Source organism: Protopterus annectens, chromosome 6.part1 (assembly GCF_019279795.1).
Source record: "Protopterus annectens isolate FY-2018-M chromosome 6.part1, PAN1.0, whole genome shotgun sequence".
NCBI lineage: Eukaryota > Metazoa > Chordata > Ceratodontiformes > Protopteridae > Protopterus > Protopterus annectens.
The window spans coordinates 69,420,973-69,433,902 of NC_056738.1; the positions used below are offsets into that span (position 1 = coordinate 69,420,973).

Consider the following 12,930-nt stretch of genomic DNA (forward strand, 5'->3'; position numbering starts at 1 on the left):
ATACTGTGAATATTCATTTACTCTGTTCTAAACAGTTTCTGCTTTTTTAGTGTTGACATTAGCACAAGCTGCTCAGAAGAACTGGACACATGTCAGTACTGTGAGTATGCTTACCTACATCCTTGGTAGACCCTGCACACACAGGTATATGCTACATTTGGGTAGGGGTGCAGAAGTACAGAGAGCGTAAGTATTATTGTGTGGATTTTATCTTACTGGACTTACAGGGTTGCTGTGTACATGTTAGTTTATCAAGGCAAGTAGTCTGTCTGCGTAACCCCCAACTGTGGACCTATCCACATGGTAGCCAGAGAATAGCCTGTTATTTTTTGTCTGTGCACCACACAGGTCTTTTCAGCAATAGAGCAATGGCATTGTTACAGTTGGTTGCTACCAGTACATGGCTACATCCATTTGTATTTCAGTGTTGTATTCCTACATAAGGGTATGCTTCCAAAACTCCTTCCAAAGCTATTTGCACAGTGTGTAACAGCAGAAAGGCTGATATGCCTCTGTGTTTCTGCCTCTGCCAGACCTCTCTCAAACACTCAGGTACATATTTGAACAGATTCAGGGAAAAGTAAAGAAAGTTAGGGACACCTTTAAAATGTTAGTGCCATTAAGTTGAAACATTGAGAGAATCAGAGCATATGAATTAATACACCTTTTCTGAAGTAAAAGAAGTGTCCTAACTCTTAATTATTGTCATTATTCATTAAGTATAATTCATCTCCTTTCTGGCCAAAGTCGGTAGTTTTAGGAGGGATTCAGAGGGACAGATCTAAAATTTGTGTCAAAATCAGGGACCTCCCTGAAAATTAGGGACAGTTGGGAGGTATGGCCTCTGCCCTAAACAGATATGCCAATGTTTGTCCTGCTGTGATACTGTGTGGGGTTGTAAAGTGATGGTGTAACATTATTTCCTGCTAGAATGGCTGCTTCTCTTATCGCATGTAATGTAATCCCACAATAACTGTTGGTAAAGATCCACAGAACAAGTTGTGTGTTATGGCATTCCTATTTTTCCTTTACATTCACTCATTCTGATGCAGGATATATTTATTTCAGCACCAACTTGTTTTATATCTACCATGGCTTAGTGGTACTTCATGTTGTGTGGTGTGTAGGTCCGGGGTTCGAGACTGACAGAGTTGTTTTATTTTGCTCCTGAGCAGAACAAGGGCCCTCACAAAACAGACTGACTAAAGCACTTTTAAGCAGTTGTAAGTGGGTTTGCGTGATGCTTGGCTAAGCGCAAACAAGCGCACACTCGCGCAAACCCGCTAACTACTGCTTAATAGTGCTTACTCCCGCTAACCCCCGCGTTCATTTCTTTGAAAGAAAAGAAAAATGGGGAGATACGAAAGTGGTGAAAAAGGGACACAAATAGGGAAAGACAGTATGGAAAGTAGCTCTGGATGTGCAGGATGGGTGTAGGGAAGGTCCATAGCTGCCCATTTCTTTAGCAGCAACAGCTGTGCATATGTAATAAATTTAGAGGTAGATGTGAAACCTTCAACCCCTGAGAGAGGGGTGAGGACAACAAAGTATGTTGTAATGCAAATTAAATTACATTTTATGTGTCCAGTGGACATGTGTGCAAAATGGGCAATTATGTATGGGGCGTAATTTTTTTTTTTTTGGGGAGCAGATTGCCCTTTTTTTTTTTTCAGGTGAGAGTGGAATGTGGGGTAGGGGATGTAGGTATATTTGGGGAGGTAGGTTGGGGAGGTAAACGGACAAGACACATACAGGGTTGGTATATGACACGTGGTGGGTGAACACCTTTGACGAGGTGGTATGTTTGTAAATCGCAAGCCCATGAGCCCACAGATGGAAACAGTGGGACTGAGGACCCCACCCATGGGCAGTCACCACTGCACCTTCACAGCCCAGAGGGTGGCTGTGCTGGAGGCTGTGTAGGAGGGGCAGACTGACCTGGGAGTTGCGCCACTCATGCCTCAAGCTGGTGTAAAGGTTCTGCAGCAGAACATTCAATCTCTCTACGCACCACAGCATGGACCATTCGAAGGGTGATAGGTGGCCCTCCTCCGCCCACGCTTGCACTGGGGGGGGGTGATCCCCATCCCCTGCAATGCTTCCACCCGAAGATGGCACAGGGCCAATGGAGGAGGAGGTCCCAGGCTGGGCACTGGACCTGCTGGTGCCAGGTGCCATGGCCAGCTGAGGTGGGACAGGTGGGTCCGCTGGGACCGGCCTTCCCATACGAACTATGTTTTGGAGAGTTTAATAAAGGTATGGGTTAGTAACAGTCAACAGCATTCCCAATTAGCATGCAGAAGTATTCCCATTAACCCAACACACCAGATTTTCAACAGTTGAAAAACAAGCATAACACATGCATATATAGAACAATAGTGGACATTACAACAGCATGCAGGTTGAATTGATGGCAACAGGCCACCAATATTGTGGTATTTTAACAGGGCACATGCATATAAATAAATGCAAATATTTATAAACCAATAGGACGTATGTCCCAACAAATGTTTTGAGGTTAGACATACCGATTTGAGGTGTGGAATTCTATTTTTTTATGCACATACAGTAGGGTGGAAAAGGATAGCTCAATTAACAACTTGTATATCCTTCTAGTTTTCACTACATTCCTATAAACTGCAGTTATATGTCCCTTTCATGTATTATTGCACTACCCAATGTCCTTATATTGTGCAGTTGGATTTTGCTAGATCATTCTATACATGAGCTGTATCTTACATACAAACTGTCCAAGATGCAGATGTTACTGCTACATATTTTGAGAGTTGCTCACACACACTACTGCTAAGATGGTACACTGATGGCTCTACTTTCATATAATTATCTAGATATGTTCAGGTGAAAGTATCAGTTATATGTTAACAGCTCCCTACATTTTGTGGCAGCACACTGACATTTCTGCGGAAAACAATACCAAGCTACTCATGTGCCGGATTAACCTGTACATGCTGGGCATGAACCAACAGTTGAGGGCTGTAAATAAGCATAAAAGCTACTGGCACTCCCTTCATCCACGTTATATGGGCCTACTCAAGTGTGGGTTGACACTACTTAATACAACAGTACTATTTGTAAAATGCAACAGTACAACAACATATCAAAGAAAATGACACTGGCGCACTCCAGGAATTATACATTTTATTAAAGGATTATTACACCTTTATTTATTAGGTTAAAACAATTTTTGAAGGCGCTCTCATTTATTTTATATAACAGTACATGCAGAATAATTACTAACCTGGCTGATGACGCAGCCTTTGTAACCTATCTTCATGGGCTTGCTGATTCATAGCCCGGACACCTGCAGCCGTGAAGTAAATGCAGGGATATTGAGACATACCTATCCATAGTATAGACAAGCATAGCAATTCTTAACTACTTAATACAATGGCTACTTACTCAGTACTGGGGCATTAGGCATCGCACGGGACTCCTGGATCCACTGTTCCAGTTGATTCTCCTTATGTCGCTTCAGGTCAGAATAATGGTGCCTGACCTGCTCAACAGTCTGAGGAATGCCAGTGGCACTGGTGAGATCACAAGCAAGACTGTTCCAGACCTCCATTTTATATTGGGTGCCATGGTACTGGCCCTGCAGGAGTCTTTCCTCATGATTGTGGACAAGGAGCCAAACCATTACTTTGGTCTCCTCAATGCCCCAGCGTTGCGCTCAAAATAGAGTGCCTTCTCCAACACCGGCCATGCTGACTGCAGAAGGGAACTACAACCAGTTATGGCAAGTATTCCCGCCTGTGGAGCTTAAATATGCCTCATTTCCCACACTTATTTGTGATTTGGCCAGTTTTGAAAAAACTCAGCTGTAGGCACACCTGCTTAGCTGATGTTGGCAATGTTTAATATTCCTTTGATAGATATTTGGCTGTTGAAAGTGCACGGTTATGAAATGCTGTCATGGCTTTGTGGTTATGTACTGTGACTATAGTGCACAGTATCCTGAGTTTTTGCCCTGTCACTGCTTTTTATTTTCCTACTGGCCAGACCTGAATGGTTAAGGTACAGTAAAGGAGGTGTGGCCGTGTTTAGCCGACTTTGCTCAACTTTGCCCTCCCAACATTGATCGACGTTGCCCGACTTTGCGCTGGTTAGTGCGGTGCGCAGCTACGAGCAATTGGTTTTAAATATGCTGAATATTGCTAGAATGTGCTTAGCAGTGCTTTTATATTGCTTAAAATAAGTTACTCATGCCTCAGAATGCATCACCATTTCGCCTATATATATATATATATATATATATATATATATATATATATATATATATAATCCGTTCACTACTACATATAACATTTAAATGCTTTTTACAAAACTTATACATAAATGTCAGGAAATATTTTTGTATACAGATTTCCAACAGAAAATGGAACGTGCAATAGTAGGACTCGAACCGGGAATGCCTCCTCTTTGTGCGAAGGCTCTAACCGCTATGCTATCACTATTTTGCTTAATTTGCATATTTTTTTCTTATTATCCTCTTCAGTGTGTAAGCTGCTTAACTGTAGCTAAGCAATGGGCAATCCCGTGCAAACACTCGAAATACGGGCAGCTATATCGGAAATAAAAAAAAATTATTTTTAAATTTGTACGAGGTTTAACATATGGGGAAGTGTAGTGTTACAATGTACACATGTGAGCAGATTCGCTCATGTAACTCGACATTTCTTGGGTTTTGTCAGTGCAGGGGAGTGGATTTTTGGACTGCTCGGCAGTCCGACACGCCCCCTACACTTGTCCACGCTCCGTGTAAGCTTTAGAGTTGAGGCAGCGTACCCTCATTAATATGCATGGCGCATTGCTGTCATACTCTTAGACTGGTGTTTCCACGTAAGACTAATCTAGTCTTACACGGAAGATTAGTAAATCCTGGGGGATGTCTTTTATATAGAAACATTTAAGCAAAAATTGGTGATTTAAGCAAAGCTGTTGACTCAGTTCAACACAATGTATTATGGGAAATATTTGAAGCATGTAATATAAAAAAAGATGAGAAATATCTGCATTACAGCACCTAAATTAAATATAGTTAAGTGAATAAATAGTGCTCGAGAAGGGAGTAGTATAATATTTGTGTTGGTAATGAATGTGATCTCTACACATGTTAATAGAGAAATTGAGAACACAAGTTATTTATCTAATAAAGGGATAAATGTGCCAATTATGTTATATGCAGATGATATTATTCTTGTTACAGAAAATAGTAAAAGAATGAGTAAAATGATAATCCTATCATTTGTAAATATTTCTGTAAATAAGTTATCTATAAATAAAGAGAAAAGACAAGGATTAGGCTTTGAAGACATGTTAGAAAGCATTACATTTAATATAGCAAGTATAAATAATAAGCTTTGGAAAACAAGAAAATGCATAACTGGTATGGAAGCAAAAATTAGAAGTAATGAAAAGTACTTGCATGTTTTAGAAATCACTTGGATTATTTAAGAAAAAATATATTTCATTAATTCAGTATTACCACAAGTGTTTTGGTATACTTCTAATATACAAGAAGGAAGTTAATAATATATATTTTTCTTTTATTTAGGGATCTAGATTGAACCCAGTTAAAATTGAAGTTTTGTACATCAAAAGGGAAGAAGGAGGCTTAGGACTAGATAAATCCAATAGTGTATACAGCATCTTTACATTTATATATAGTATTAAAATGTTTAAAGGATAATGATGCTTCATTATGAACACATTTATTAATATTCATGTGTAAAATACAGTAGATGAATCTCTTGAATTTTAAAAGAAATGGGACTATGTCCAAACAATGAAGTTATTATGACAAAGTTTTACTTTGGAAAATAAAAAAAATAATGAGATGTTGAAAATGAGAGGAAACAATGGTATAATGATGTTATGGATAAGTATTTTTGTGTATACCCGTGAAAAGAGATGCATAAAGATAAAAGGATAGCAATTCAAGCAGGAATGGGAAGATGTAAGAATATGCTGGAGTGTTGGGACTTCTTATGGAGACTGACTGACTATACATAAACTTCCAGTAAAAGCAAATATGCCTTACAAAAGTAAAAAGGATAGAACTTGCCTTTATTGTAAACTAGTGAGCATGTTTTTTTGGATGGAAAAAGAATTAAAACATTATGGAAGAAGATTATGGATTTTAACTATTTAGAGGGGTTTCCAGAGGTAAATAATTTAAATATGGATATGACCGAATTTTGGTTATGGAGATTAGAGTGGGGGTCACACATTGTAAAATGATTGTTCTTTAATGGATAGGAATTTGAAGTTATTTTTTTCTAAAAATTGTAAATAGTGTACATAATGTATATGTTGTAAATTGTATGTCTGTAATGTAAGTTTTTTTTTTTTTTCCTTTTTTTTAAATAAAGGACTCCTACTCTTTACAGTAGGTGTCATGGGATCTTTTACAGCTACGTGAACTACCACCAACTCAAGCAGATGTGACCTTATTTTAACATCTCATCTGAAGGACAACACACTCTGGGAAAGTAGTACTCCCTTTATATATAAATATAGGTATTTATATGAATATTGTGTTATGAGTAGGTAGAAAAAGACCTGCACCTAATACTTGAGGTAGGGTGTGGCAGTAACTGTTAATATTTCTTTTGCAGGCCTCACACAAATGTGCGCATGTCTGCAGTTGATCACCATCTTTGATGGGGGCAGTGATCTAGTGAGGGCCGCACTTCTGGAGTTTGTGATGGCGTTGTCTCGCTACTGTGTGCATGTGTAGGTGGGGTTTGTGTAATGACAGCCTGATTCACATCACCTGTGCTACACTTGGCTGTAACTTAGTCCAGCAAGATTTTATATTAAATGATGATTTATCACCTTTGTCCCCTAACCTTGATCCTGTCCGGCACAGACAGGATCTTTAGCATGTTACACAGTAAGGTAGATAATGTACGATATGGCTGCTTGCCATTATTGAATTTAGTACAAATTGTGGTTGGCTTGTATCTCACTGGAGATTTCCTCCCAGAATATCCAAACAGAGAAGGTTGTACATGAATTGTGATATTCTGGTACTATATTTGGGACCAATTATTTCTTCAGTGTTATTGCTGACTTGGACTTTAAATTCCTTCTTGGGGATATTAATACTATCAAGGTTGTTTATGATTGTATTGCTGTTTCTTGAAATTGACTTTAACATTTACCAAGAGTTTGAATGCTGCACCAGAACAGCATCTGAAAAATTAATATATTTTTGAGTACAGTTTTTCCATAGTGCATGGAAGGTATTTTTGAGTGCATTGCTTTATGGCAAGCTAATCTTAAAATCTCATTCAGCTTGAAGGCATATTAATTTATGTTCCTGTGGTGTTTTTGACCACATCTCCTTTTACTTGGCTACTCCACTTTTGCATCATAAATGTTCTGATTTGCCTTCCTCCAATACTCATCTTCATGTCAATTTTGACTTGGCTACTACATTTAAAAGTTATATGTGTGTGATTCCAGTAAGTTCTATGAATTGCAGTTTTTGTATTTGTAAGAGATGTGACCTAAGATGGCTAAACACGTCTTCAAAAAAAAAAAAAGAAATTTTCTGAAGACAGAGTAATTGTAAATGTCAAGAAAACCTCTAACATAGACTGTGAAACAAGTACAGAGAATTGGACCATACAGCACAATAACCAAGGACCTATGTAAACCATCCCATACCTGTATGTCTGGTAGACTAAAGCTTAAACTTCCAAAATTGCATCACCAAAGCTAAAGCCATGGTAAAACTGCTTCTCTTCCCCTGAGCCTGTAACTGTGTGTGTGTGTGTGTGTGTGTGTGTGTGTGTGTGTGTGTGTGTGTGTGTGTGTGTGAGTAATCCATCCATCCTCAACCTTTTTCCCATTTTTGCACATAGGGTTGGGATGTCACGTCAACAGTGACAATCCTCTCAAGCCAAGGTGTTTGTAATGTATATGCATATATGTAGATAGATAGGTACATACATATGTTTAGATATGTAGAGAGAGACTGAAATGGACATTAATGCTGATTTGGAATAGTGAAAGAAATAGCTTGGTCTATAGTTCAGACCACCACAGGGAATTGCCAAAACGTTTGTCAGAATATGGCCTTTAAATCTGCACCACCAGTTTTAATGTGTAAATGAAGTGCTATGGTCTTGCAACCTGCACTGCTGACAAGTAAGTTAATATGCATGGGCCCAATGCCCTTAAGAGCATATGGTAAATGAGCAGTGATGTGTTGGGGAATGTGCAGCATCTACCATACCCAGCTTAGCTTTATTGTGCTACTGCAAATACCTGCTATAATCTTAGGCTACTCAAGAGTCCCATCCATCCTACAGTGAGCCCAAGATTAGTGTGTGTGTGTGTGTGTGTGTGTGTGTGTGTGTGTGTGTGTGTGTGTGTGTGTGTGTGTAGATTTTATAGATATATATATATATATATATATATATAACTGTACTGGACCTTTTCTCCCCGGGTCTCCACCGAAAACGAGCTACTAGCCCAGTCGGGCAGTATAAATATGAGAGAGAGAGAGAGATCTCTCTCTCAAACACACACACACTTTTCCACGTGGGATTAATCATAATCTCTGTAACGTTCTTCAGAATTTTTATAGTAATTCTGCCATCAGTTGTATAATTCTATTGTGTGCACACACGTATAAAAAGTGCTGGCCGCTCTTAACTTAAAACAAATGTACTCTAAGTGCTGGCTACAAATGGAAAGTTAACATTAAAAAGAAGAAACTTAGCAAGTTTACACCTGTTGAGTACATACACCCTTGAGTTAATAAATACACCACAAGTTACAAATCTTTAACATAGAATAATAAGATTCTTTACTTAAAATAAAATTAAGCAAACTCTGTAAAATTAAATGTTTAAGCAGTTTTTCACTTACACAAATGTCAAATGAATGGGGTTAAGCAAGTGGTATAAATAAGGATTTTAGTAGTTTGTCTGGAGCTTTCTCTATCTGCACCTTACTTAAAGCGTCCAAACAGCAATTGAATTTCTCGGGCAGCAGACCTTCCAGCATGAGCTCTGTCCATGAATACAATCTCGCTCTGCCATCATGAACTCTGCAGGCCAGTTGTGCACATTACAGAAGCAAGGCAGAATGTGGTTTGAGATCCGTTTCATACCGATTCTTTCAATTTTGAGTATAAACTTTCCTGTCTTCATAGTCGGGTACCTAGTGGGAACCAAATAAGATACTGTATCCTGTTGCCTTGACGTAGAATTTCAAGATTCACTAAGCTTCTAACACTGCAGGTGTTTGAGAAGCCGGTTTCACTCTCTGATACCTATGCTACGTTTACTGGAAGCAGCAACCATAGCTTTAGTAAATGGTTATGTTTGCCTCCGCTTAATACAACTGTCTGTATGTTTTACTAAAAGCTTGCTCAGTCAGAACTTCTCTTAGTGAAGTTTATCATTCAGTCCCATGGTTAGACTTTGGAATAAGTTACTTCTAGAAACAAGAATAGTAACTCTTTACATATTTTTAAGAAATCATTGGATACCTGAACAAACCAGTGTATCCGTACAGTCATTCTGGCATGTATTGCAGTCTGCTGATACACAGTATTCATAAACTACATAACTGGTTTGCTAGAGTTTCTAAAAGGAGAAGACTTTATTTTTTTTTTTATTTGCTCCTCTAGTGGAGGGGGCATATCAAACTTGGTGCTCCTTAGGAGGTGATAAGTGCCAGCTTAGAGAAGGGACCTTTTTGTGCACCTCAACCTAGAATTTGAGGGATGCCAGTCTCAGTGGAGCAGCACTGGGACTAGATGAACCAGCTACAACTGTGTGTTTGCACGTGTAAATCATGAATATGTATGTAATACACATATGTAGCTGTATATGAATCTGTGCATATATTATACACATACAGATCTGCAAGTAATCTGCTTGTGTGTGTTTAATAAAAATTATATAAATATACAGATTGTTTATATTTGTACTTGTGATGGGCAGATGTGTCACTGTAATGCACGTGTAAGCACAATGAGAATGTTGCTATACTTGGCTTTATGCATTGTCAAAGGAGTTCAAATGTGTGTTATTTGGACACCTTGAAGCACTTGTATCAGCGAACAATTGCTCTGGCTGTGCCACCTTCTTTCTACAGAGTTGTATGTGTTGGATGACAGTGAAAATAGAAAAAAAGTGCTGTGAAGTATGCTCGTTGTCTCATTTGGTATAGATGCATGTAGTATGCAGGACTGTCCAATGATGCATGCAAATGTTTCCTGTCTAAATTTTATTCTGTTTGACTACAGACAAGATAGTACCCCAGAACATGCAGAGTAAATGGTGAATGGGTGGCAGTGAACCCTGGTATGCATGTACCATGTAGTTGTGCTAGTGTACAGCTAATCATTCAGAATTACAGAACCTGTTATTCATGGGCTACCACAGAGAACTGCAATGCATTGGACTGAATCTGAGTGACCCCAAACTCTTCCCCTCCACCATATCAACAGTAATGTCTTCTGACATTATTCTAAGCTGTTTGTTAACTCGCTTATTACTGCTACTTTAACTCTGAAAACAGACAAAAATCCCTGTTTTCGCAGTTCCAGAGACCCAGTCATTTCCACGTAAAACTACAGAATGTTTGGAACCGTGTGTATTAGTCTCATCCCAGGTAAATGGGCCATCCACAAATTTGAGTATTGTGATTTCAGTTAGTCAGTGCCATTCCTTCTGTCTGCACATTCACATTTAGATGCATGCTGTTTTTTTCTCGCTTTTGTACTCTGCAGTGCCTGTATAGCCTGTAGTGCTGCCACCTGTCCCTAACATTACCTTTTGGGTCACATTTCTGAGTAATCTCCTGTGTGATATCCTTCCCTGTTCATGCTGCTACAACTCAGATGGTTGTAACACCATCCATTTGCCTGTCCCCTCATCTTTTGGTTTGGAAACTGCAAGGATTGCTGCATTGTTGCACTGGTGTGAATAAAGATACATTTAAAATACCTACAGGGTACCTTTTTATATTTTCGTATTGTGCATAATGGCCTTATGCCCTTACTTTTGATGATTTGCATGCAACAGTGACATTAGACTGTATGGATAACATGATAGAATCATCAGATGCCACAACTACATGTGTCATCACTTCACCCATACCACTCAGTACCACCCTTTGGTACAACATGTTTTTGAAGCTTTTGCTGAAGACCAAAAGAGGTGTAAATGCTGCTTCCTGTTATTTGTGTGCCCTTTCTACGTTGTTGAGTTACAGATGAGCCTATTGGTGTGTTACAGCCTTGTGTGATTGTTTGCCGTTTAATTATTTCTGAGAATAGTGCACAAGAAGGCTCATGCATGAGATGACCTAATGAGGACATCAACATATTTCATATTTGAAGATTTGAGGTATATGAATCATATTTTAAGTTTAGATGTCCTGAAACAAGGTGAAAAATTGGAGTTATGATTCATTTGCATGTACCAAAGGATAAATGAACACTTTCAAGATTTCTGGTTAAAATAGTATCTTTCCAGGTTAATTCTAAAATTTGTCAAATGAGTGTGCCGTTGAAATTTTTGGTACATATGGAATACTGTTAGAGCCAAGAGGAAGCTCCATCTTGATCCAAGAGCATTCCTACTAAAATATTTTTATGCAGAAAAAATTAATTCCTGTTACTGAACATCTGGTTCCTAGTGACCCCCAGAATGAACAGTTTCAAAACCTTCAGTGACTACCTACTGGTCCAGTTTGTGATTTTAGGAGTAACTGTGTACACTGCAAAGTTCCATTTGATGCCTTCACAATCCATCATATTCATTGTATGCAGGATGAAAACACTGTCATGCTAACCATTTTACCCCACAGGGCAGAATTAATTTGATATAGGATACCAGTCTCACTTATTCTGTAAAGTCAATTGCAGCAGTGTTGCATCTCAAGACATTCTCATGGCAGTCTCAATATCTGTGGTACAAAGTGTCTGGTTTTATGTGAGAGTATTAAACTGTACAGGAAAGAATAGAATGAACCAGTAAGTGCAAGGTCGCCTTATTTGGTGATTCAAGAGTTCCGTCTGTCTCTGGACAGATTTTCAACAACATACCCAGACTGTGTTGGTCCATGCTTTTTCAGTAAGGTGGAGGGGTATTCCCAGCAGCATCCCATTTAAAGGTTGAAGGAACATGTATACAGAGGCCACCTCCACATCCGTATTCTGGAAATGAGGGCAGTCATCCTGACCTTGCAGGCATTTCAGGACTCCCTCCCCAGGTGCTGTTACAGTCTACTCTGACAACATGGCTGTGGTTACCATCCATTCCTCTACCCTTTGCTGGGAGGCCATGAGAGTGTGGCGTGGACCTTTGTTTGCAATCACTTTGTCATAGTCAGCCATTTTCTGTGACAAGCTTGCTCATTAATCAACAGGACAGCCAAGAATCTGTAATTTAGAGTTGGAAAGATGCCTTTTAAATTTTCACATTTTACAGGAATCAAAATAAAGCCACAGAATTCATTCAGTCATAGCCATGACAGCCTTTTCAGATTTTTGTAAGAAAGCATCCTTGGATTGCATTTGTGCAGTGGCTACATAAGTAGCACTGATTACATTTGCAAGACACTTATAAGCTGGATGTGATGTCTAGCTTCATGCCATTGTTTGGGGCATTCGTTCATGAGGATCCATCCAAGAGGATAGCTTGACACTCTGTCCTTGTGGCTGTGTAGATGGGCCTATAAGAGGTAGGCCACTGGTCAAAAGGATCGTGGGTAAAAGGGATGGGCTTTGACAGGCTGGGAAAATTCTCATAATTGGGCTAAGTCCTGGTGGTCTTATTCCTGACTTTGATGGCAGTGGAACAACCAGTCCAAGTCTATCGTTGCAGTAAATATGTGAATTTAATTTAATTTTCATTTCCATTTTAAGTATTTGTATTT

General features: G+C 39.0%; 1 protein-coding gene across 1 annotated transcript in view; it reads left to right on the plus strand.

Annotated features, from left to right (window-relative positions):
- The window catches only part of PHGDH (phosphoglycerate dehydrogenase), a 376,392-nt gene that overhangs the window by 42,570 nt on the left and 320,892 nt on the right, over positions 1-12,930 (plus strand). The gene's annotated exons all lie outside the window — the stretch shown is intronic.